The following is a 25,880-nucleotide window of genomic DNA, read 5'->3' as shown; positions in this document are numbered from 1 at the left end:
GTCTCTGTTTGCGGACGATGCCATATTTTTGCGCAGGAGCTTTCAGCCGACGCGAGCCCCTGACGTCATGCAGCAACAAATGGACTTCTCTCGCCTTGGCTTGAAAATGGCGCATCTCCATAAGTACGGAGAAGAGCGTAGTTGTTTGCTTCAGGAAGCGTCTAAGAATGCCACAGAGACTCCCACCACCCTTCTTTTATGCATTTGACAACGTGTTGATAAAACAAACCCCTGCGTGTCAGGGTAAGTATTTTTAAACCCCTGTTCCCAGTTCGGTAGGTGTGTCTACCTCTTTTCTCATAACCATGTAAGTCTCAGCCCTTTATCAGGGCACAATTTGACATGCAAAATAAGGTTGTTTCTAAAATGTACAGAATAAGCAGATTCAACTGTTACAACATTTTGATGGCTCCATTTGCAGAATTATCCGAATTACTTGTTTTTGAATTTTAAAAACTCTTGAGAACCGATCAATCGCGCTGGCCCCCCCCCCCCCCCCACACAACGCCAAGCTGTAGGTAAGGTTGGGTAAATCAAGCCGTAATGTGCCGTCCTCAGGCCGGAATAGGACAGTATTTTTGGCAAAACACCTCAGAAGATAAATGCCCGAGGATAGTCTGGAACAAACATGGCAATATAAGTATTCCAAGTCAATCTAAGAATATTCCAAGGAATTTGGGACAATCCACTTCATTTATCATAGTATCTTCCAATAAGACGGCTGACTTGTCATTGGAATCTCCTGATCACAATGCGAAAGTCATGAAATTTGAATTTGAAGAGTTTACTGTGAAATTGAGGCTATTAAAATTTTGGACACAATTGTTAATGCCAATAAAAGGTTTTTGATCCACGATTATTTGTGATTTGTTGCTGAAACAGAGTGTCGTGTCATCAGCGAACAGTACCGGTACAAGTCTTCATTGCAGTCATTGACATAGATTATAAAAATAATATGATCTGATCCCTGAGGAACTTTAAGTCCTAGGTGAGTCGGTTCAGAATGTATTTGAAATCTGGACCTTTTGGCTTAGGAATCAGCTAAGCTGTAGAGGCACACATCTGTTGCCATGAAATTCAAGTTTGTCCAACAGTTAGGCATGATCAATACAAACAGTCGAATGCTTTAGATATGTCGAGAAACACACTTAATGTGGGATTTTGACCTTCCATCCCCTCTACAAGCATGTCCGTTAGACTCACTACTGTGTCTGTATCGACTTCTTTATGAATTCCAATTGATTCTCAGAAAGCAGGTTGTGTTTTTTGTTTAGAAACAGAAGTATTCTAGTCAAAAACTGTTTTTTAAATATTTTGCTAAAAACCGGAAAATTGTAACAGGCCTATAATTATTTGTAGAGAATCGGTCGTCTTTCTTAAAGATTGGCGGTTTCAAGGAGCGAGGAAAAGACTCCTTGTTCCAAAGACTGATTGATTAACTGGGCTAATGGTCTCACAATATGCCTTGAACAAAGAATTGTACTAAATTACATTGTAGTTTAAAGTACTTAACACTTATCAGATGCCTTGACTTTTCACTCAATGAAGGATTATTAGTTTAGGATGATGACAGTATAACTCTTATTAATTATACAAGATTTTTCATTGCAAAAACAGTCAAAGTTTGAGCTTTTAATTAAATTTAGGATTGTGACACGAAACAGTAGTTCTGTGAGTTTTTTTATTTTCATGTTAGAGGCGAAGTATAAGTGAGAGAGTTTGAACTAAGAAGTTTAATTTTACAAATCATATTTTATTTTTTAATTAGTTCAATTACTTTAAAATTTACAGTAGGTTGGAAGATACGGTTCTGTAAACGCTAAATAGCGTTGCTCCAAGCGTTGTTGCCGCCTGCCTAGTCGCGGCAGTTCTGAGGAGGTTTACATTGCTGTCTTAAGTTTTTAGTATATTTTCGTAATATTAAACTACAGTAAAGAATTTGATTTCCATGAGAAATAAAGACCAGAAAAGTGAGTATACAAATTATATTGTCAATGATAAGTATTTATTTCAAACTATACACAAAATCCGGTACCAAACTATACAGTTATAGCACACAAAACAATTTGTAATCCCCATACAATCATTATTACTTGAAAACATAAAATAAGGTGAAATTATTGTTAAAATACATTGTTGGATTAAACATTACAAAACAATACAATACGCTACATAATGTTACCGTATTAAATTTTTAAACCTTACTGTCCCAAAAAAGTGACCACTTTTGCTAAGTAATGTCTTAAGTTTTTATTGAACAAACATTCGTTGACACATTTTGTGTAATGGTGCAACCTTGTAGTAAAATACTCTCTGGAAAATAGCCTTTCTCAGCTATTTACTTTATGTGCTATATCCTTTATCAGCTGTTTCCTTTTCAGCCTTTATCAAATGATTTGTTTCCGATTCCTGATCGAAGCTACTTCTTGCAAACAGTAAAAAGCCTTTCCGACCAGTTGACGTCCTAATTTTGAGGAGTTAAATAATTTAGATTAAAGTAAAGAACTGCATTTTTACAAATGTGTAACTTCAATTTCTCTATTTTTAACTAAATTTAGTTTCTATCGCTGGATCTATGTTCTGGAATTTTAAGAAAAGTCTTGTTATTCAAATCAAAATTAATGCAGTAATAAATTAATAAAGAACATAGTTTAAGATATTATCTAACGGAAAGTATTCTCTGAAGCCCTGTCGCTGTTCGAGACCCAAGACGATCAGCAAGTCCACGCAAAACAAAAGTTCTATTAAGTTTTGAAGAAAACAAAATCATTAGAAAAATATGCCATGTATCACCCTAGAAATTATGATGGAACCCAGATTGAGATGAACGTATTATATTATTGATTTAAAGAAAGTAGTACAGTACAGCAATAAACTTAAGTAATGTACTGTAGCACAAAAATACACAGTCGATTTTACGCAGATGTATAATTCGATAACAAAAAATGAGTAATCGCTATTGGCCTCAATCTATCAAGGTTAATAAATTCCTTTTTTTAGGATTAGGATAGCTTTACTAATCTCCAAACCTTAGTGATTGAGGATTTAAAAAAGAGTCGAGTAAGAAGATAGCTCAAAAACACTTTGATCGACTAGTGAAGAAGGCAAAAAAATAATATGTAATACTCCTTTTAAGAGAGCTGATTGCAATATCCAGTATAAAATAACTGAAAAATTGGATATTGTGGAAGTAAAATTTAATTAAATTGATTAACAATGGAAAGTTTAAAGAATTAGGTTTTAGAGTTTTAAACAGTCAGTATATTTAGATTTTAATGTAGCAGAGTTGTCGATAAAGTTAGTATTTAATATTATAGAAAGTTCTTGGAGATCATCTGTGATGATCCCGTTGAGTTTCAATCCACCCATCTCACGTTTAGATGACGAAGATTATAAATTGGTGAAAATTTTTCCAGGTTGCCATGAAAGCGTTGCCACCGGCAACAATCAAGCCCCTGGCGTGGCGGAATTTTATTCTAACAATAAGTTTTATGTTCAATAATAACTATTCAATTCTGGTGGGTCATTCACCTGTAAAATATCAGCATCTTGGAGTTATTCTCTGTTATTTATACTCCTACGATGAAATAACTTTGGCTTGTTATAAACTGATATTGTTTAGTGAATTAAAGAGAACCCCTTGGTTGAATAGTTTATAAACAATTAATGAATGTCCCTTTCATTGATAACACTATTCCAATTTTCATACAATTACAATATTTTTCGATATTTATGATATTAAAAATTATTACATTTATTTTTTATGTTTCTGCGTACTTGCTTCTAAGAAACTGATAAATAAAAGGCTATTTTTTATGTGAAATATTAACTCTTGCCTCCCCTGTCATATCTCAGGTTGATGCCAGTAACAGATTGTAAAAAATAGAACAAAAATTAATATTTAATATTGCATTAGAGTCTTCATTATGATACTAAGATAGTAAGATGACATTAAAATCGCCAACAAATAAGACAGATTTATTTTTCGTCCACGTATAGTCGTTTACGTTCATTAATTATTACGATACTTATTTACCGATTTCTATAACGTGTTTATGTGAAGCTATACGTATGAAAATAAACAATTAAATAGCAATCTCATATTTTCCAAATCTGTAATTGTTCATCTCGCCGAGCGCCTGCCGCGTCTATTCGCAATGCACGCAGTGGACGTCAACCGCTCAGCGGCGGTAAAAATACACAATTACTAATGCCATGCTCCAAAATTTGAGTTGTCGTATACACAGTTAATATATCTTTTATAAAAATTCATTTCGATTCGTACCCCAATATGTTTTATCAGAGATGGCATGGTTTGAAATTAAAAATCCATATTTTCAAGTAAAGTAAATGTATCCTGGAAGCCCATTTTAGAATGTATACATTCTAGGTAAAAGTGGAGCATGTCTTGTAGTTCTCAAGATATAGTCATTTTCCCGAGCCTTTGTTATTCTCTTTAATATACAGTCGTTTTCTGAAGTTCTTTTTTGTTATTGGGTAGTCTCCGAAAAGGTTAAATTTTTGTTTAATTTATATCCACCTATGTAGAGCATAAAATAAGAATAATATGCTCTCAGACGGCTGTTAAACTTACTATTTATAATAGTACTAGCATTTAAGTTATTCCGGTGGAGTGCTCCTGAACCGTAGATTGACTGGGAAGCACGGAAAATTCGTGGTGGTAACCCCCCCCCCCATTTGATCATCCTAGATACGCCTATGAATGGGCAAGAAATGAATTGATGAATTTAACTGAACACTGACGACTTGCACTTTTAAAGGTTAGAGAGATTGTTTATTTTACTGGATATCCTCTAAGAAAGAATTCAATCGATGTGTCAGTAGCCTCTCCAGCTTTATCAACCATATCGAATTGGAAGTTTATAGTGATTGGAATAAAATTCAATGTATTGCGACAGGATCTTTTTTGGTAGTATTCAATGATAATAAACCTCAGCCCCAACGATGTTTTAAGAAACAAATTGGGATTAATTCTCAAAAATCGTGAATGATATCTTAAAAATACGTTTAAGTAAAAGGTTCCATACAGAGTAATGACGGTTTATACCATTTGCTTATCAAAACAGCTGATGAGCGAGGTGAGGACCTTTCTCTACTTTTCCAAGTTGAGCGTTTTCATCTTGTCCATGGTGGATGACTGCTGGATTTGTTTACAATAAGTTTAATCGCATTAGACCTATAAGTCAACTATGGTTCCAAATCAAGAAACTAAGCACAAGTTCTTATATAAAAGTAAATGTTCTAATTTTAAATATATTTCAAAGTGTTCAGAAACACCCCTTTGCTCTACTACAGGGGTGCCCAACCGTTTTTACTCAAGGGCCACATTGAAAAAGCCTTTATGGACAGGCGGGCCAACATCCCAGGGGATTTGGAACACCAAACAAAACGTATTGCCCGGGGTTTGTTCCAGAAATCTTGTGCAAAATATGAGTTTTAAGGTTATTTGGCCCTTGTTTCCTGATTATTGTAATTTCTTATTATTTATTAGTTGTTAGGTAAAGGTTTATAATATATTGTGTTTTTAGGTTCTTTTAGTAGAAATAAATATAAACCCAGACTTTTGGATGTTTGCTCTAATTCTGAGGGAACAATTAAAAAGTCACCAATAAATTGAATACATTGATTTAAATTAATCCTACTAGGATACTAGGACATACAAATTACGTGGCGAGTGGTGACCTTGAATTGGGTAGGGGTTACGTCGCCGCACCGCGCGCTGTGCTGTGCTTTACGCGCGCTCTATTCGCCAGCCGGCAGCCACCACCGTAGTCAGTGAAATCTGTCTGCAACTACTTTACTTCTTTGAACACTCATACTCCACCAAATGTATACGGCTCGTTCTACGTGAAATCGGCTAAACTGCTTGGTTCTCAAAATTTGTATTTATTTAATATTTCAAATGCTTGTAAACAAATTTGGTTGTTTTGGCAACAAGGCGGGCCACATAAAACTGACTCGCGGGCCGGATCCGGCCCGCGGGCCGTAGGTTGGGCAGCCCTGCTCTACTACATCAATCTATTGACGCCTTAAATAGCAGAGAAAAGGATTTGAATAGTCCGTTTAAAATAGAAGACATTAAATGTATAAATTATAAATTTTATAAAGTAATAACTTCATTACAAGGAAACTCCTGGAATAGAATTGATTCATAACTTATTATTAACTCATTTATCCTCTAAAGCTTTTAATATGCTTTTGTTGCTCGTGAACAAATCGTTCTTTTCCGATGTTATTCCCCATGCTTGGAAGGAATACATTATTGTACCCAGTCTGAAACAAATTAAGACCCTCTGTCAGCAGATTCTTATCGACCACGTAGCCTTTTTATCAAGTATTGGAAAAATGTAAAAAAATGGTAACAACAATTTTACAGTGGTGGCTATAAAACAATAACTAGTTTCATTCAACTTAATTTGAGATCTGAAAAGGAAGATGCTGTTTGGATAATTTAGTACTATTTACAACAGATGGTGACTGCAAGAAGGGACCTATGATAGTGTTATTTTAAACATCCTAGCGGAAAGGTTGTTTCATATGGGTATCCCTTCTAAAATCTTTCCCTTTTTTAATTCCAAGAGTTTGTTTAAAATTAATTCCCCACAGTTTCGCAGTGATTCCAATTCTCAAAGTCTTATATAATGCTGGAATATCAACCGTAATGTAACATTACTTGTGTTTGCAGACGATTTAGTGATGCATACTAGTAATAAATCATTGGAAATTTGAAAAAATGTATTAGAAAAGCTTGATCTCGTTTGCATTCGTGGGTTAGCGATATGGCGGATCAACTGGGCAATATGCATTATAAATTTTTATAAAAAAATTCATGTATTTTACTAAGAATATAGGCTACAGTTGTCCTGGTACAGTTTTTGATAGAAAACTCACCTGGAAAAAGCAAATAAATTGTGTAAAGCAAGTATGTTCCAGAAGACTAAAAATATCCTGCGATCAGTTCCCAGGTTGTCATTAGGGTGCTGATCGTTTAATACTATTATTATTACACCTTGTAATAATCTCTTGTTCGCTCAGTCCTGGAATTTGGGTGTTTTATGTATGGAAATATAAGTAAAGAGTGTGCCTTAATGTTGAATAGGATACAATATTGTCCGTTAAGAATAATTCCTAGGCCTTATGAAATCGAAAGTTTGTAAAGCAACAGAGGTTTAAGCTTCTGTCTCGCCTATACAAATAAGGATGCCATTTCTAGGTGGCAAATATTTAATAAATCGCTTGGCTGATAGAAATCATCCAATGGATAGAAGACTTGAAAATTTGCATCTTGTGTGTCACAAAAATATGTATAAATACCTTCCTTTCATTTTTACACTGTTATCGTGATATTAAGAATAGTGAATCGATTTGTTATCTTTTTTCTTAGTCTTCACAATCTAGCTGTTCTAGATTATAAACATTTTCATGTTCTTACAGAACCAATTTTTAAAATGTTGGTAATGAAACGTTATATTTGTATCTAAATCATTGGGTAGTAATATTGATTTTACTAGTTAGTACAATCAAAGACATTTATTAGTAAGTCACAAATGCGTTATTAAGCATTACGCAAGAATGCCTCTTTTTGTTTGAAGTTGCGGTGGCAATGTGATGAGTCCGAGTTGTAACTACCATAGTGAGGGCAACAACCCCCGCCTAACTATCGTAGGGTAGGGGGTTTATTTTTGGTAATTTGAATGGACTTCCAATTGACTAGGCCCGATTGAAATGGTTGCGTTATTCAGGATTAGGCTCTATTAATTTACTAACGAACTATTAATTACAATTATTGAGCTATAAATTATATAGCGTCCGTTCAAACTGATTTAGTTGTGGTCTACAAACTTTTTACGGTTCTTACAATATTTTTTTTATTCCAAAGTCCCGATGGGTATGTCTAGCTTTATTAACTGCTCCCAACGCCCCTTCCAACGTTCTTAGATTGTTCATCCAACTCACGAACCATCCTAAATTACGCATGGAGTTGACCTAGTTTCCTCTTGGATTAAAACCCAGATCAATTAAGATTCTATACTTCACTATGACACCTTCATTGAAAATATTCTCAACAGTAATCCTCGTCTGAATCATGTTCGTCTGAAGGGATCCAAAAATAGTCGGCGATGATGAACGAATAAGCTCAAAACGAAGCTCCCCGCATCGTTTCGACTTCAGAGACACCCAGGCTTCAAAAATAGTGCAATCTATGTGAAGAGGCATTCTCATTGTCTCATCAGGCGCACAATTGAGTGCACTACGATGTTGACTGGCACGATCCCAAAGCACGGTGGAGCAACCGAGTCTTCTACAAATAAAGCAGCTATGGTGGAAAGGGCTAATTCAATGCGAATATTGACTTTAGCTCCAGTTCACTTTCCTCTTACGTACAGTATCTGAAAAATGACACTGTTGCTGTAAAAGTTATAACATTTTACAGTTGTTACACATAAGATAACTGTGTCGGACTTGTAGCTTTAAACTTATTGTAAATTTAAATAAATATAACTTTGATTTTGTTTTAAGTATTTATTATTTTACATAACAGGCTAGATTAAATTTTATTTCTGAAGTATACCGCTGGTTTAAAAATACCTTAATGATTACTGCATGCCACGATCTGTACCCGAGGCACTGTTTGTTCACAAACATTTAATTCCTGTTAAATCTCTTGTGGTTTCCCAGGGGCCTGGTCTTTACAAGGCAAAGAAAGGAACTGCAAAGTCACTTTGACGTCATCACGAAAAGCCATAGACAACCTCCCAGCCATACAGCTCTTGAGAGAGTCTTGTGTCCTTCAGGTTCTAGTTTATTTCTGCTCTCAGGTAGTCTGATACACAATTGTCCACATCCGTGATGATAACAGCCTGTGGCGACGGCCGCGACGTGCTGACAGAGAGTCCATACGGTTTCTCACACGCAAGATACAACTTAAGTACGTGCGTTAACGTTGGTAAAGGCTTGGTAAGTATTCGCAGGTACAATAAAGTGCATGAAGTTAACTTTGATTTTACTAGTTAAAGCACCACTCAGATGATGGGAGTGTCCTGTGAGCGTGACAAATACAAGCATATATTATAAAAAAGACCATTTTGGATCTACATAGTTACTTTTGTGCTTCTATGCATTAGAAAACAATGGGCGATTAATAAAAATACTTAGTTAAACAGGTAATTATAGTGTTACTAATTATTTGAGAAATAAAAAGTTTTCGGTGAAACTTACAATATTGTTTGTGATTACAATATAATAAGCGGCATAAGGTTATAACACTATTGAATGGACTTTTTCTAAGAGCTGAGAGATTTCTCTCTTTCATTTTGATCTAATCCTATGCATATCCTGTTTTCCAACGCGACCTTAGCCTGCTTTTAGATTTGGAGACAATCATCTGTACATGGGCAGATTGCAGTATTAATAGTATAGTCTGCCGAAAGTAGCTTCTTTGTCATAAACTTCTTGATCTCGAATTTATCAAATATTTGTTTTACATCTTTACGGATTCTCACTTTATTTTAGAAACTGTTTAAACAACAAAGACAATGATTAATTTTTAACATTTTACTAGCATCTGTAGCGGATTGAAAAAGATCACTAAGTATGTGTTTCCCTAAAGGCGTAAAATAAATAGCAAAAAACAATAGTATTTAGACCGTATTGAAAAAACAAATTCTGCTCTACCAAGAAGCAAACCCATAACCTTTCAAGTGTTATAAAAGTGTCCTACAAAGATATGTCTAGGATTTATCAAAACATTAAAAGATGATAACCCGTACAAACAGTCGCCGACAAAGGGTATAATAAATTAGCTTTAAAAGCTGACACACGTTTACGAAAGGCTCTGTTGTGCCTTAACCACGCCACACCACATCATGAGTTTTATCTGTTACTGAACATAACTTCACTAACGCTTAAGTAAGCATACTTGGTAGTTAACAAAAAGTGTGAAATTAGAAACAACAGCGATTCTTAACAGCATATTGTTAATCCGCCATAGTTACAAAGCAGTAGTCCGTGTTTTGTGTCGATGTCTGTAACTAAAAATTATTCACAGTCGTGTGCTTACATGTTTTTAATAATTACATTGGTGACGTCGGTCACCGGATTTGTAAGAGGAGATAGCGGCCCGGTAGTCTCGGGACTCGAGGAGACATGTCTGATCGACTGAAGAACTCCATCACCCGTCCGAGATAGTAGCTACTTGAGCTCAGAGACTGGTAGCGGCCCGGTAGTCTCGGGACTCGAAGAGACATTTCTGATCGACTCACGTTCTCCTGGATAGTAGGCACTTCAGGAACGGTCAGTATCCCTCTATACTCTCAATAGAGGGTACTGATCGTTTCTTCTGACGACCTTCCGGATAGGTTTATCAAAGCTTTTCACTCTGATGTTGAGGATTATGGGCAGTCAGTATCTCGTTGAATACATTCACGAGGACAGTCTCACAGTCGATATGATGTACTGGGAACAGATCCTGTAGGTGAGACAGAGCTGGGCGACAAGGACAAACTCGATGGCATTGGCCTACCCGCCTGCAACATCTCAGTGGCTTTAGATATTACGCTGGTCTCTAACTGCTTGGTCGTTGGTGCTGGCGGTCAATATCTCGCAGCGGGGTGCTCTCTAAGATGTTAGTTGGTGTTCATGATGTCAAGCAGCCCAGCGCCAGAAATGCAAATTTCGCTAACCGAGGTCGCAGAGGCGGTCAGCCAACGCATAAGTTTTGCGTTGTGACGGGTGTGACTGCCATCTTTGACAATGGCGGTTTGAGGTAAGAGAGACAGTAAATTTGAGAGATGGTTTGAATATTTGACATGTTACATTTTTCTTAAATGTCCACGCGACTGTTCTAGGTTTGTCTCTTTCTATAGCAGGTTGATGTTTCTTTGTAGTTGATTGCATCTATAACTAATGTTTGACCGCTGCTAGATCTACAGTGAATACATTTTAGAATGCCATACTCGTAGAACTTTAAAAAAAAATATACATGCCATCTGAGGCGTACCGCTTGAACTAAAAAGTATAAATTCATTTCTAAGCCATAGAACCCAAAGCGTTCAAATTTCTAATCAAAATTTAAAACTTATTACACGACCTACAGTGTCCCTCAGGGGTACAGTTAGTCTACTCAGTCTAACTTTTTCCTGTATATAACAATGATATTAAATTACCATTGCTGCAAGGAAAAATTGTGCAGTACACAAATGAAAAGACTTCCTCTTTCTCCCAGTTTAACATGAAGCTCAAATACCAAGTTTGGAGTTACAGACATATTTGAATGTTGAGTTTAGCTCCAGTTCACCTTCCTCTTAGTGCAGCGTCTGGAATCTGTCGCTGTCACAGACTTGACTCCTGGAATATGTGAGCCATGTTTGTCGAAAGAGATCCAAAAAGAGAAGACGCTCAATTGAACAATTTACATCGTTTTGACTTCAGAGACACGTAGATTACTAATAGTGTAATCCAAATGAGTTGGCAGTCTCATTGTCTTATCAGGTGCACAATTTATTACTAAGATGTTTCTGACACGATCTCTAAGCACGGTGGAGCAACAAAGGTTTCTAAACGTAGCTATGCACCAACAGCGAATCTTTAAGAAACCCCCTTCTGGGGGTTAACCCTCAGGTGTCAGATTAATAAATGAGCATCCTTACGGATATCAAAAGACTGAAAAGTAAATTGAATTCAAAGCTCAACTAAAATAGCTTGTAATGTCTTCTATTTCGAGGAGGCATTCATGGCTAGCCACAGATAGTATTGAAATAATTGACTAAGTACGTTGCTTGATGAGTTTAACTCGAAAAATGTTATTTAAATATGTATGTTTGTTATTTTAACTGGAGTATGAATGATAAATATTTTGGTTCTTACAATATTACATTAAAGAGCAATAATAATTGCGAAATTGTGGTTGTGAGTAAACGTTGAGCGAAATATCCATCTATTCCAGAAAAGTTTGTGTGTTTGAGTGTGTGGAGTAAAATTATATACACTTATCATATAATTTTCAGAACATTAATATAAAATAATCACGGTGGTTTTTTAGGGTTGGAGTAAAATTCTTATAGTTTGTATCTACAACAATTAATCACTGCTTTGGTTATGGAGTGTGATTATAATCGTTTCCCAGGTAGACTCGGAATATATTAGCAGACTGGTAGTAAAATCAGAATACACTATTTATTACTGAATGTATTCTGCTAGGCAATATGATTGTAACAGTTGTTTGATTTAATGGTTACTTAAGTATGTAATTTATAAATAATAAAATAAAAGTACGAATAAAATTAATAATAAGAAATAAACTTAAAATTACTGTTTAAATTTTCAGTGGCAAAAAATTTAGTCTACTCTTTTTACCGTAGGTTGTAAGCATTTTATACTCTTGTTTACTGAGACATTGTGATAACCATTGAGTGATTAGGTATTACTTAATTTACTGTGAGTAAAGAATTAAGGTAATCGGAAATGCTTACTTTAAAAATATACTGCGTGTAGCATATATCGTCATTACATCGGACAGACCTAGCCTATACAAAGGCTATAGAGTATTAGTTACTTACTCTTAGAATTGTATCAATCAATGCTGCAATTATAAACAAATTACTCATAGCATAATAAACTATAAATTAAAAATAATCAATGGAACAAAATTTAATTTTGTATCTTATCTAAAGCAAGTAAGTTTAGAAAATAGGATTGCTACTTCGAAAACAATAAAGTAAAACTACGCTATCAATTGTGCAATAATGATAGGCCTAAAATATAAGACAACTCAGTTCCAACGTTAATATTGAAAATAAGTGTAAGTTCTAATTTAGGAAAATAACTGAGTTTACGATAGATGTATAAGCTACGTTTTTATCGGAAACAGTCACATATATTATTATATCACTGCATATAAAGGATATAAAGGATTGTTTTGTTATACAGTAGTTAATGTCTTTCTTGTTCAAAAATTTAGGTACCAGTAATATAAAAAATCCAAAGTTATGTAAAAGTTTTATGTAAAAAAGTTTATTTAAAAAGTTTATTATACAAACAACCAACCTTGAATGAGTTAAATGTGTGGTACAGAATATCAAACAAGCAAATAATATAAAACTTTAACAAATAATTGTACTTTTTTCTATATACAGTGTTTATTTATACATTAATTTACCAAATGTTATCTTTCGGCAAATAAATTCAACAATTTGTAGAATCTCCTATCGATCCGTATCGATAAAACATTGCAACGCATGTATTGTTGAAACTTTTTGAGCAGTTGCAATTAAATTAAAGGAGTAACATTTAGAACATTTAGAATTACATTAAATAAATAAAACTTGTAACAACAAAAATATTTAAGAAACGAAAACATAAAGAAATCAGAATCTATAACGAGCTAAATACATAAACATTTTATGTAGTCCCAAAATAATAGAGCTCGTTTATTATGTGAAGGTAATTAATGAAATCCGACATCCCGGGATTTGTCATTAATTCGAAAATCTCATGAAACAATTAGATTAATGAACATAGCCTTGTATTAAAAAAAAGAAATAAACATGAGAAAAAGTGTGTGTTGGTTATTCCATAATTTATTTCAATTACGTATGTATAACATCATATGTAACCTGTATGTGTAACACTGTGAAACCGTTTATTACAGAAAATTAAATGCACGAGGCTGCGTAAACTCTTACAATTTATAGCTCTACAGCTCGGTAAGGTTTAAAATGAAATATAGTTAACAGGAGTGTCATTGACCATAATAAATTAGTTTTCAGTTAGTTACAGCTTGAACGTTTATGTGTGCCGTTAAGTCACTTTCTCTGGTATTAACCTTGACTGGCAGTAACTACCAAAAGGAATGTCATAACATTTTACGCAATTATTAACGTTTGCTTAAAGGTAATTTATTTAAATCATTTCACTTAAATGTAAGTAAATTCGTTCCAGGCTTTTTTAATATGTTCCGAATGAATTTATTTAGGAATTGTCCTCCTTAAAGAAACCAAATGTATGGTTAATTAATTTAGGAGAATGAAACCTCTCATACAAGTGAATTACAGTGGGAAAAGTAGATATGGTGTTGTTCAGACGGGTAGTTTAGGCTATTTGGTGTCACGCGCAAAAAAAGCGCACTTCAGAGAAAGCGCACATTTAACCCCTTTGTACAAAAGGAATCCATCCCTTATGCTCTTAGAAATAAGGAATGTTACGCACATAGAGCGTTCACGTGATCTGACCTTGAATTTGGGTACTATCTCGAGGGATGTTCTTCTTTCTTCGGCAGAAGTGTGGGGAGGCGATAAAAGCACCGAAGGCCAGGGGCATTTCCGATTGGTACTTTCCCACGTGATCTGGTGAAGGCAAAGTTGGACGATTTGGGGCATGATCAAGGATGGGAAGTACCGATCAGAAATGCCCCTGGCTATTGTATTACGAGATGACGCACCTTAAAGGTTGGGGTGAACTATACTAGATAGTCAGGAGGAATGTGCCTGACTGAGCTTTTGTGTTGCGTGACGAATGGCCACCAAGCAGCTCCAAGCATTCATTTCCAGGTAATACAACCCCTACACATTTCATATTAGTCCTTGTGCGCTTTCTTTGCAAATATATATGCAGGGTGTAAATTAAATCCTGATACGGCTGAATATATTCCAAACAGATTGAGATATCGATGTATAATCTTCGCCATACTTATTAAAATACTTTTTTTAACTTTTTGGATGATAAAAAACTGTCCATCCCTTTTCCAATGGGGTACGGGGGATAAATTTAAATTTTCATACTATAACCCCTATCTTGTGGCATGTTATTTTAAAGATCTATTCAATAAAAGCACAATGAGATGACAAAACATCGCTACGACGATCCTAGCAAAAGTTGTGGGCAAATAATCCCTTACATTGTTATGCCACCTAGAAAAAGGCACCAAAACCAAACCATGCAAGAACCAAAGAACCAAAACTATGCACACCAGAAACATTAGTACTACGTAAAGGGATAAGCTGGGCACATCAATGTCTTACCAAAACATATCAAGCATACATTGTGTTGAAATGCGCAAGACATTGGCATTATCCCTACAGATTATTATTTTTTTGGTGTTATTTGCCCATAAATTTTACTAGAAACGGCGTAAATTTTTTAAAATCATGTCATTGTGTTTCTATTAAATAGGCCATTAAAATGATATGTCACAAGATAGGGGTTGCACTTTGAAAATTTAAAGTTACCCTCCCCGTACCCCCCTTTTAAAGGGGGGCCAATTTTTTATCATTCAACGTTAAGGTTATATACATCGATATCTAAATCGTATAGAATATATCAAGCCTTAATTTACACCCTATATTCGCGCCTTATTCACTGCGCGCTTTTTTTGCATGATAAGTTACTTCCACATTGAAGACAGGTAGCTGCTAAACAAAGTTTTCTAGGGGGCATATAAAGTAAGAAACCCCTTTTTTCATCTATCGAATTTGTAAATTGTTCTATATTTGGTTCATATTTTCCAAATACTCGTAGCAGATACCTTAAACGCCTAATATAGTAAAATTGAAAATATTCTACGTCTCCATTAAATTTGAGATGTGTTGGCCCCCCTTCCCGTAAAAATACATTATGGGTATGCAACTGGATATAAAACGATTATATTATAGAGCTCATGTACTTTTTACCACACGTAGATTTACCGTATAATGACAACCCGTCGTTACTAGACGTTTCCGTTATGCATTTACTGGCGGAGATTATAATCTTTTTTAGTTCAAAATCGCAATCGTGGGTCCTTCGTAACATCCGGGGGTTTATCATTTGGTAGCAGCTTGAACCAGGGTCTTAAAGGGTTAATTATGACAAGATTGAGACCGGTAATTCATATTTCCCACTGTCCACAACCACTACAGTTTCCTTGCTTGGTATACATGGACTCACCGCACACTGTTCAAAACTGAGCAGCTCACTGTAGTAGCACATAGTGATAATACCCTTTGTTAATTATAACAAGATTGAGACGGTAATTCATATTTCCCACTGTCCACAACCACTACAGTTTCCTTGCTTGGTATACATGGACTCACCGCACACTGTTCAAAACTGAGCTGCTCACTGTAGTGTCACATACCGATAATATATTTTGTTGATGTAATTCACTGATTTATACAATGATTGCGAAATTTACTCGGTGGCTATATATATATCACAGATATCACCCATTTATTTAGTTCAAACTATGCATTTATTAAAAATTTCTTTTGCGACTTCCATTGAAACTAAAAATTTTAAGCACATCATTTAGTGGTACTCAAAAATAAAATATTCAAGACCTCCTGAAATTAACATGTAGATCGAGCTCTAGTAGTATAATTAACAATATATACATATATATATATATATATATATATATATATATATATATCGTATGTGTGTGTGTGTGTGTGTGTGTGTGTGTGTGTGTGTCCACGCCTTTGAGTTTGTCGGGGTGGGGGGGGGGGGGCAGTTAATGTGCATACAACTGTGTTTTGACTATTCATAGATCTGATATTATGTTTTCCAGATCCTCTTAATTTTTTCCCATTCAAAATATTAATTTTAGTTATTTCTATATTTATGTTCATATTTTAACCACAGTTCTTTACTTGAAATGATTTTATAATTCATATACTATGATTTTAGAATCATCAAAATCAATTAATAAGCTTAACTTCAGGTGTTCACATTCCATTATGAAACTAGCGTATATTTTAAAAAGCCAGCTGAAATAGGAAAACCTTTGAATTAAGGACTTTTGAATATTCGAAACAGAATAAAGATTTTATCTAACTGAACAGCTTAAATCTGCATATGTTTATGAGATCAAGCTCAAAAAGGAGAATTTTGAGTTTATATTGAATTGAGAAATTAAATAATTTTTAAATTTCCAATCAATTTTTTTCAAATTTAAATTATAGTGCTAAGGTTTAACGTGTTTTATTAACTTCGACTAAACAATCTTAAATTCTAGTTAATTTATTAAGTCAGTATGCACTTATAAAATCGTAATGTGTAGTTTGGAACTGCGATATTCAGTATTCGGTTTATCAGAAGATAACTACAAGAATTCTTATCGAGGGCTGGAAACATTATAAGAAGTAAATATGTACGATTATTAACATACGATTTCCGCTTAGGGAGAAACTATTTTTGCAGAACTGTTTTCTCGAAGAAATAGTGTGAAATCCTGTGTGTGAGTTGGTCACCAGTCCCTGTGTAGTGCAGTGGCGACAATTTGCGCCACAGTAATATATTGAGTCATCAGGACAGTCAGCTGTGAAGCAACTTGTGTCGAAAATAGAGCTCATGGTTTGACGTGGGACCGGTAGATAATCTCAGTTTGTCAGAGTAAATTGTTGGGAAGAAATAGGAATTAAGACATATGAACCACCTTTAACACTTTAATTATTGCTTATTTGTTCTGTGTACATTTAGAATTAAAAGGATCCATCATGTTACGAGCGTATGTTAAGGTAAATACAAATAATAGAGCTAAATTAACATGCGTTGTAACCGTCGTGGCTAAATTTTGTACTTAATTCATGTGTTAATTATTATATTCTTTAAAAGTTTATTAAATAGTAAATTTTCTGTTCAACATCTTTGTCATTTAATAGCACGTAGGATTATATTAGCAGTTTTGTAAATTTTAAAATGGCATGAAGTTATCGTTAGGTAACTTTTCTTATATATACGTAAATTCGAGATTTTTTAAATATTCATGTATGTATGGCCAGTATTATTTAAATTATCAGCATATTCAGTAAGAATTGTCTTAAAAGCGTATCTAGTTTTCTTTAGGAAGAAGGAATTGGAATGTAATGTACTCGTATATTATATTCTTCGTTCAAAATTGTTGTTAGTAATGAAAGGCTTGCAAGGATAAGCGATTGTAAAAATCAAGGTTCAAGATGTGGAACATGCTCTTTTTTAAGTGAAAATTATAAAAAACAAATAAGTTATCTTTTAGAATTCTTAACATGTTTCTTTTTGTAACAGATTTTTTTATTTGTTTTAATTATGTATATACATAAACTAAAACAGTACTTATCGCATATGATGATAAGTACTGACAATTTTAATACATATGAGCATGCGCGTGGGAGTATCAGGCTTTCCCCCTAAGCAATTTTTTCTCTAATTCGGTATATATACAGTTATTTTGGCATGTCTTCTTATACACCCAAATACATATGTTTTTATGAAAAAACCCTACATTTTCTCTAAAAATTTTCAAATTTTATTGATACCAGTTCCATCAGATATAGTCTGAAGACATTTTAAGAACACATGTTTCTAAAAAATTCTCCTTTAAAAGATTCTATTTTATATGTTAGGTAAACCTGTAGACAAAAGTCACAATACCACAATAGAAACCGTATGAAAAATCTGGTCGTGATAAAATTTTGTAGGTTAGTATGGAAATAGCTCTAGATACATTCCATTGTATTTAAACTTTAAAAATCGTGGTTTCACATTTTATTTCTCAGTTGCCAAATAAAATTTTGTTTAAAGCTTCATTCCTTCAGAAATTGCTGTAACAATTTCATTAATTTGTATTTATATGTAGCCATTATATGTTTATTAGAATGGTTTTCTTAACAGTTAAGTACCAAAGTAAGGAATAGAATTTTTATTTTGGATCAACAATTTTATTGGAGACTATATGTGAGATTTTGAGTTTGAACTTACGGCGCGTATGTTCGTTTCATAAATATTTACAAATATTTTTACATTTTTAATACATTTTTAACAATTTAAGTTTTAAATGTAATAAATAATAATTTTTATTAAAACTACTATACTTTACGTCAGAGACAATTTTAATTTTCATTGAAAAGTTTCAAATTTGCATCAATAAGTTGAGTTTAAAAGTTGGACATTCATTAAAATTTATATTACAAACATTAATATCAGCTTGTTCTAAAACTTTAGTAAAACCACTGGGGGCACCGCCCACCTAGATATCCAGAAGTCCAGTGAGCGTGGAAACTACGGAATACCACATTTAAAACGTAAAGGGGGAAATATTTGTGTCATATTTTGTGTTATGCTTATCCTACGGAAAATGAAATGATGTTATCATATCAGATTTTGGATTAGACCTCCGTACCACGCATTTATGCTCGGTAGTATTTGTGCAACAGTTAGTGCATACATTGTATTTTCTTTTTTTATTTTTAAACAGAGTCCATAAATTATAATTTTTGTGAGCCACGTATGTAAGACGTATGTATCGTTCATCCTACGTTCCTTACGATTGGCCAAATTAGATCTGGTTGTCTTTTTTTGTAGACTTCTGACTAAAGTCACAATGATGCATTTTGAGATTTGTTCTAATCTAAGATCCTTATGTCATTTTTAGAGATTGTAGATACTTTTCGTTGGCAAACGAAAACTAACGTACTTATTTTGAATACGTTTCCTTTAAAAAGTAAAATTTGTGACAGTAATATTTGGAACATTCTTATTACCTACAGCCAAATATAACCGAAATTTGTGGGAATATGTTCCTCTCCTCCCTTGAATTTCATCCAACTTAAATCCGTGTGAGTATTTTTATGCTCAAGAGAACTACAACGCCTGTACAATATCAAATTATTTTTGTTATAGCACTTGAACTATAATTTACTGAGTAAATAGTTTTATGACGTAACCTCGGTAGACGTTTTTTTCTGATTAAAACAATGTGAGGTTTTTTTGTTAAATTTAACGAGGCCGGTGTCTACGTCTTCCGGTTTACATCGCGCCAAAGCACTGTTAACATAATTATTTTCTTCAAATTTACTGCCTCACTGTGGCACCCATATTCATTCAGCAGATGTTAAACCAAAACTGCACATCCGCTTATACAGTTACATAAGTTGGAGGGGGGCGAGCGTGAAATTATCAGAAAGCTGATAATTTTTTATAAAGAAGCTTTATTTTTTGCTATGGGTCGGTGATTGGTTTATCCTCGGCCAATCATGTTACAGCTCCCTTAAACACACCTCTATAAGCGTATATTTATTATTGTCAGTTTCGATTTCACATCTGTTAACATAAAATGGCTTGAGTTAACGATGTTTTTGATAGGATTTAAACGCGAAAACTTATTGATAGAAAGGAGATCTTTGATAAACCCTGTGAACATGAGAAAACAATATGCAGATGAGAAATACACCAAATCTCTCTCTTTCTATCTACTTTAAGTAAAATGTATGTGAGTTATTCATCAAAATACGTGAAATTTGTTTTGAGGCAGTTATATAAGAAGAGGGGGTGGGAAACACAAAATGTTTGAATGTAAACCTCTATATCATGATCTATAAAGTAAATAGACATATTAAAAAGCACAAGTGATCAAGATTAAAGAATTTCTTCAGGAAATAAAGTCTTAAAAAATTAGAGTTTATTATTTTTCTAACATAAAAAGTGGATATTATTTTAGTTTTAAGCTATCCACTTTTTATTGGCAGAAAAAACATTTTAAGCGACTTTTCAACCTATTTTGAACAGTCTTTACTGATAGTTTAAAATTGGTTGTTTTTTTGTGCCGTTCAATAAATGTTGGAATCATGAATGAACATTACGAAATAGGCCGCAAGTCGGTGAAAGATTACCCGGTATTACGGCACGCAGGCGAGTCTCGTGTGACCTTGAGACGCGTGCTGGCGCGGCGTGCTGTAGGTCACTGTGTGTTGTGTCATCGACCATCCTCACATCCTCTCCGGCTTCCAGCCTCCTCTCGGCAAGTTCAAGTCTACGTTCGCCAATGCGGCAGCCAGTGGTCGCTGACCCATATTGCGCAACTCTAGCCACGCGCTGGCCTCTCGCTAGCCAATGTCCCCCCTTAACCCGCCACCTCCTCGCCTCCACCTCTTCGGTAGTTTTTACCAACTACGCAAACGTTCTTTTTCTTTTTCGAGTGAAGAACCTCCGGAGACCTTGCGTCTTCTGACACGTGCGCTGTCTGTCTCCATCCTGCGCTTCTGTAGAGCATTGACATTCTTTAAGTCTTAACGCGAGTACACATTTTGTATTTGTAAGTTGGAAATAAACTTGCCAACATTCTTCGAGCCAACTGGTATTATTTGTATTTCTGACTAATACCGATTACTACTCAAACTATCCTGTGTTATTTTTAATTTTTCAAAATTACAAAGACTTCAGGAAACTTTATTGCTTGTGAAGAGAATTAACAATTAGTGAATTAAATGAATAAAAACGGCCATAAGTAACAATTCCAGGACCTGTGATAATTCTAAAATGATTTGTGGCACCACTAGTATAAAGATGTTACTCGTCTGTAAGTAGTCGTTTCCATGGTATCCCCCAACCTCTTGGCGATGTGATATCTCATCTTATTTCAAGCTGAGCCGATAGACTCAGCAATTAGTTAACTCGTAAGTATTCTAATCAGACGAGATCGGACTAAATGAAGGCCTTAAAAAGTAACAAAAAAGAGACTTAATTAAGTTATTAATTTATTTAATTGGTGTTTTTTTAACACTGTTAGAGAACCTTCTGTGGTAGGGAAAAGCTTCGGTGAAGCGCGTGTTTTTAAACTCTACATCATTTTAGAATGCTATGCAAGACGAGAACAAGACTGTAAGAAATATAAAACTTGGGAATTCTTGGAAAATGAGAGTCACATAAAAATATGAAAATATATAAAATAATGATCATATATTTGTATATATTAACATTGTAAAATATATAATAATACATACTCAATAATCAAAAGTAGCCAAGTTTTATATGTTTCTAGTTTAATTCTAAAAATTAAATGAGAGTTGTACACTATAAAATCTTAACTATATTTTGCCAACTTTGGGATAGAGGCCGCTGTAGAAATAATAAATATTATTTCGTATGTCAGAGAAAACATTACCGTTATCATATCCTACAATGGGAATTCAATAAAGTAAGAAATAAGTACTGTATAATCCGAATATTTGATGTAATATCAGGTAGTGTGTTTTGTGGTACTATTTTAAGAATATATACTATTATTAGTGAAGAGTGAGAAACGATTATTGAAATTTCCAAATTTTAACTCTTATAATACAACAAGCAACTATTTTCGATTAGTCATGGGAGGCTTAAATATACATGACTTAGGTCGTTATTAGCAAAAAGAATTAAATTTTCACATCAAATGGACGACTGCCCAATTTCTTTTCTTTTGTGACATTTTCTTCAGCTCCCTTCCAAGCTAAAGAATATAAACTTAAATTATGTAATATCACACAACTTTTTGTAATTAATAGTTAGTTGTAATAAAAAATAAAAATGATTTCTTTTACGTGATAACTGTGGGTTTATACACGATGATGGTTAATAAGGGTAGTGAAGAGATGTCAGACGCAGAACTTTTAGATTAGGAATATTATAGGTTCTAGAAGCTTCCAGAGGTCGAGGGCTTCAATAGGTAAGAATATTCCGAAGGTAGGTAACCTTCGTGACTGGAAGCTACAGGATTTTGTGAGTTTTGGAGGCTAGAATCATCCAGGGGAAACTGTTGTTCAATGGCCAGTACTTTCCAGAAATCGGGAGATTCTGAAGGTGGCAAGAGTCATCATCTAAAGGTCCATTGCAGAGGCCTGGAACTGCAGGTGGCCGAAATATTAAGAAGTTGGCAGCTCAGTTTCACAGACTGGAACCTCTTCGATTGCTGGATTCCACGGAGGCTGAAAATACCACGCATTTCAATAGTTACATTCAGAATCCAAAAACGACAAATGACTAAAGCTTTATTGAAGATTGATACTTACAGAGACCTATTTTACAGACTAGGAATAAAAAAAACTGCAAAGCAAGTTTGTAAAGCCAAAATAGTAAAATAAAAGACCAGTAACTTTGTCAATAACAAATTCTTAGACGATCTTTTGGGAACACAACAAAACCTTTTCATTTTGTCCGCAGGGTAGTGAATGGCAGATAATATACTGTACAATATAACTGTTTTAAGAATACTGAAAATTAAAATATTGTGTACACTCACACCTTTTACTTCTAGCAAATCAATTTACAACACAACCTGTCCCAAGAGCTACACTGGACTATCTTAAACCTCCTTGCGGGTAAGAAAGACCAATCACCCTTCTGAATAAAACACGAAGATGGAAAAAAGCAAGTAGCCTCGCAAGCAATTTAGATCAACGAAAGTTTGATTATTGTTACAAACTCAAAAAAAGTTTAAAAAAAGGCAATATTAATAATACTGTATACAATGTGTGAGTACGCCACACCTCGTGTCGCTTAACAGGCTTCGCTAAGGTTGCATGCAAAATTTCAAGTATAGGCGGAAAATAATACAGTAAATAAATGTTTACATCCCCTGGCAGACAAAGAAGAAATTGTGTCAGCCTACTGAGTGATAGGCTTCAATGACGCTCAGCCAAATTCCATGGATGGATATTCAAGTAGAAATGAGGTGTAATGCAAAATTTAAAGTCTACAGATAAAATCTGCCTCGAGATGTCTTGCCACATGATACATTGGTTAATTAAGTAAGGTTTCGTAGCAGAGTGTTTAAATAATAAAAGTTCCGGTGATGAAGGGAGGATTCTACAACGCAAAAGTGCGTTGAAATATAATTTTGTCACCGAATTTCAACATTGATTTCCACTCTATTATTTGTCCTTTATGAATAAAAGTCTCACATTTTAAAATAGTATTTGATTAGTTTAGTTAAACTGCTTTAATTAATCATATATGAAATATTACACGTACTCGTACATCTTTGACAACAACTGGTGGCCGAAAATGGGTGAAACTGCATTGTTTCTGAGGGTCGCTAAATGACAATTTACTTGCAATACTGCAGGACTGAACAACTATATACCATTCTCTTGTTCATAAATGTATGCAGGTGGGGGGTTTGTAAGCCCCTCCCTATTGATACAAATATTTGAGCAGTATTTCAAATTTTTTTAAACTTAAAATTTGCTCGTAGTTTAACTATTTAATACAGTTCAGTTTTAGTTTTTATCCGTGTTTATATTGCAACTATAACAGAAGACAGATAGTATATCATTATCTAGCTCGCACCTGAATTATTCACGGAAAGACCTGTTCGTCTGCTGCCTGGGGGGTTGAGAATCTAGCCACTGTTTTGCCACACTTCCTGAGCTTCGGGCGAGAGCGAGCGTGTGTCTGTATGGTAATTAACGCCTACAGATCATCTCATTGAATGGCTGATCTTCATCTTTCTAAAAAGTTACGTTGTTGTCGCTAATCGTATATTATTCGATTTTATCGATGTGTTACCATGTAATAAATGGTAATTAAAATAGACAAACTAGTGATTTAAAAATATTTAATCTACTAAATGTTCCAAAATTCGCATCGCTGCTTGTCACATATTATGTATTGCTTGAATCAATAATACGCGAGCGCGTGCCTTCCTACAACGTATAAAACTAAGTTGGACGATTAAGGATTTTATTTCTAGTCAACCTATCTGTAAAAGTAAAATAACTGACTTTATAAGGAATTTTATAAATGTATTGGAAGCCATGCAAATAACTCATTTACATTGATTTTATAACATATTTTGTTGGGTTTATCTCAAAATTAACTGACAACTGTTATCTTTCCTCTATTATATTTTATGCAATGAAAATTATCATCATTATAAAATATTCTCAAGAAACTGTAAGTATACAACTATAATAGTAAAAAAGGGTCGTTATTTTTTAGATTAATATTTATTTCAACGTTCTGGCTCTCTTACCACAAGGCTCCCCTGCATGTTTGTGATGAACAAAATCCGATTTCTGCACGTCTGTACGCATGATAATAGCGATAATAGCAGAACGAATTGACCTAGAGTGTTGAAATTTGGTGTTAAACTCTTCTTCTTCTACCTTCGCTATAAAAAATGGGAAATATTGGAGAGTTCCGCTTTAGCTTTGTAAAAAAAGTGATCTACATTGGTAAATTACTAAACAGAAAATATTCTTAGGTTTAATCATATTAAAATGTACTTATCAACATATGCGATACTTTATTAAATTCGTAAACAGCATTATTACATACTCGTAAAGGCATTAAAATGATCATGTAACCTGCAATGCATCTTCAAAGCAAGTTAAATGACTGTGTTTTGTTGATTTGTATTATTGATACAAGTAGGATGGACTGGGTATGGATCTCATGGATGGTAAATACATAGTTTCTATTATCTCACTTTCTTGCCTATCCGTTAAGTAAAAATATTTTATCGATTTAAAATAACTTTGCGAAGGCCAAGACTTAAAACTTTGACCATATCTACACATGTAGTAACATAAACGATGTAAATATTTACTTGTGGAGTCACCTGACGATAAAACTTTTTGTTTCGAAAGGTCTCATCAAAAAATAAGTTACAATGTAACAGTGTTGTTTTAATAACATTTAATACTTTATTTTTACTAATATTTTCATTTCCTCCAAGAGTCTTCAATACAAGTACTAATTTCTGTTTACGTGATAAATTGTGTACTATTATATAAATATATCCTTTATGTCGGTTTATATCCCAAACTTTTTAGTTTACAGTCTGTATGATAAATAATAGAAAATACCTGTTCATATTTTTTCAAGTAAAAGGCATACTCTTAAAGTCCAATTTATAATTAAAAAATTCAAGATGAAAGTTTGTGATGGTTAATAGATATTAACCATCACAGATATGGTAATTTTACAGAACCTCTACAAATTCCTTTAAAATATCTTCTTATTTTTAGCAATATATTCTCGGAATGTCATCAAACTTCACATTTCGAATAATATTTTTTAATGATTTTCCGGAGAAATGCACACCTTGACTGGGGTATACAGAATGTTCCAAGATACCCCAGCAGTGGTAA

This window comes from Homalodisca vitripennis, chromosome X (assembly GCF_021130785.1).
Source record: "Homalodisca vitripennis isolate AUS2020 chromosome X, UT_GWSS_2.1, whole genome shotgun sequence".
NCBI classification, from domain to species: domain Eukaryota; kingdom Metazoa; phylum Arthropoda; class Insecta; order Hemiptera; family Cicadellidae; genus Homalodisca; species Homalodisca vitripennis.
The sequence above is the reverse complement of the archived record's forward strand: the minus strand, read 5'-3'. Positions refer to the sequence as shown.